General features: G+C 41.7%; 1 pseudogene; it reads right to left on the bottom strand.

Moving 5' to 3' along the window:
* Positions 1-1,047: 1,047 nt before the first annotated feature.
* On the bottom strand, positions 1,048-1,968 carry LOC112577806 (annotated as a pseudogene).
* Between the last annotated feature and the right edge of the window lie 773 nt (positions 1,969-2,741).

Consider the following 2,741-nt stretch of genomic DNA (forward strand, 5'->3'; position numbering starts at 1 on the left):
CTGGACAAGGGATCAGCAAACTTTTTCTGTAAAGGGCCAGGAAGTAGATGTTTTAGGCTTTGCAAGTCATACAGTCTCTGTCATAACTGTTCAACTCTGCTGTGACATAGCAAAAGCAGTCACAGACAATATGCAAATAAATAAGCCTGCCGGTGTTCCAACGAAACTGTTTATAAAACTTGTTGTTCACAGGTTTGGTCCATAGGCCATATTTGCTGATCTCTGTTCTAGGCACTGGGGATATAGTAGTTCAGAAAACAATATCCTTGCTTTCAAAGAATCTACATTCTGATGTAAGTTCTACTTTAAAATCTGAATCTTTACAAATGGGTATTTGTGATTTGGAATAAGCATTCAGCTACAGCATTATGTGTGTGTGTGTGTGTGTGTGTGTGTGTGTGTGTGTGTGTTGTATGTATGTTAGTTGCTCAGTTGTGTCCAGCTGTTTGCGACACCATGGGCTATAGCCCACCAGACTCCTCTGTCCGTGGAAGTCCAAGAATACTGGAGTGGGTAGCCATTCCCTTCTCCAGGGGATCTTCCCAAGCTGGTGATCGAACCCAAGTCTCCTGCATTGCAGGCAGATTCTTTATCATCTAAGACACCAGGGAAGCCCATACATGGGTTCAAAACAGCTATAGAGGGGAGTGAAGATGGCATGCCCTAGAAATGTGTGTGAAGTGACCCAAAAAGTGGCTCTTAAAAGATGTCAAACATGCTTGTGATGAATTTTATCAAAATTATTTCATTTATATGAGATTGGTAAAGAAGAAATACTTGATTGATAAATTGGTATTTTTAGATTGATTCTGTAGATATAATTTAAATATATATGTGAATGAAATTCAAACACTAGCTTTCTTTAAGTAGAAATTTGACAAATTCACATTCTTGAAATTATATATTCAAGTTGGCTAAAATACTTTTTGGGGACCCTCTCTTTGGAGTAATGGGAGATACCTTCTATTTCATCTCCTTAGCTATCATTTTCTTCTCATTCCTTTTTTTGTTTAGTTTTTTTATAGTCATAAACTTAACTTTGCAATCCAGCTAAACTTGGAGGGGGATAAGGAAAATATGGAACCCAAAGAACAGCAGTGGGAGTACAAAAATTATAGAAGTTATTTCAAGAAGATGTGGATGATGGGATTCTCTCCTGAGCTACAGAGGAAATGGTCTGGTGGTTAAATACAAGTCAGATTTATTAGATTTGTCCACAGTCAGAAATTTTGATCTTCTTGCTGGTCTTGCCATTCTTGGACTGCAGCACTCTGTGGCTTCTACCATATTCATGCCCTCTTTTGCCTTGCCAAAGACCACATACTTGCCACCCAAACACTCAGTGTTGGCATACTGTAGACGAAAAACTGGGAACCATTTATGTTGGCTCCAGCATTGGTCATGGACAAGATGCTAGGACCTGTGTGCTACAGGATGAAATTCTTGTCATCAAATTTCTTTCCAAAGATGGACTAGCCGTCAGAGCCATTATGGTTTGTGAAGTCACCATCCTGCACATATATAAATCCTGGAATTATTGTGTGAAAGCAGGAAACTTTATGTCAAATCTTTCCTCCCTAGTTCTCAGAGTTCAGAAGTTTTTTGCTGTCTTTGGAGCTTTGTCTACAAACAGCTTGAGAGAGAAGTGACCCAAGGGCTTGTTGGCAATGGTTGGGGTTGACCATGGTTGGGCAGTGGGCGAGACTCCAGGCAGCTACATCTGCGAGGTCCTCCTTGCATTCCTTGATCCAGCTTTCTCCCTGCTTCTACTCTTTCTCTCACACCCTCCACAGTTCACTCCCTACAAACCTGTCAAAGTGGTTATTTTAATATAGAAATCAGATCATGTGGCTTTCCTGCTTAGGACCCTCATATGGCTTCCTCCCACATTTTAAATACTATCCAAAGTCCTTCTCATGACTTTGGCACTCACCTGGCACTCACCTCTCTCTCCTGCTGGTTTCCCATCCTTCTTTCCTCCCTCACTGTGATGCAGCCTCACTCATCTCCTTACTGGTCCTTTACTCAAGACCTTGCATTTGCCCTGTTTCTGCATGATGCTTCCTTATATTTCCTCACTTCCAGGTCTCTGCTTGAATGCCATCTCCCCAGAGAGACCTCCCCAATTGCCCTATCTAAAGAGACCTCTGAAAAGAGTGAAAGTGTTAGTTGCTCAGTTGTGTCTGACTCTTTGCGACACTATGGACTGTAGCCCACCAGGCTCCTCTGTCCATGGAATTCTCCAGGCAAGAATACTGGAGTGGGTAGCCATTCCGTTCTCAAGGGGATCTTCCTGACTCAGGGATTGAACCTGGATCTCCTACATTGCTGGCAGATTCTTTATCATCTAAGCCACCAGAGAAGCCCCAAAGAGACTCCTAGGTGTTCTCTGTGTCCTTAATGTTTTTTTTCTTCATAGCACTCATTATGCTCTGCCTTTGTTACATGTATTATTTGTGTATTTGATTCCATTCCAGTCTCTCCCACTGTAATGGAAGCTTCATGAGAGCCTTGTCTATTTTTTTTTTTTAATGCTGAATCCTCAGTGTCTAGAATAGTGCCTTGCATATAGTATACAGTCAATAAATATTGAATAAATGAGTAAATAAGTGAATGTGTGTGTGGGTGCTGAGTCACTTCATTTATGTCCAACTCCTTGTGACCCTATGGATTGTAGCCTGCCAGGCTTCTCTGTCCAAGGGCTCCAGGTAAGAATAATGGAGTGGTTTGCTGTACCCTCC

The sequence above is a fragment of the Bubalus bubalis genome, chromosome 11, assembly GCF_019923935.1.
Source record: "Bubalus bubalis isolate 160015118507 breed Murrah chromosome 11, NDDB_SH_1, whole genome shotgun sequence".
NCBI lineage: Eukaryota > Metazoa > Chordata > Mammalia > Artiodactyla > Bovidae > Bubalus > Bubalus bubalis.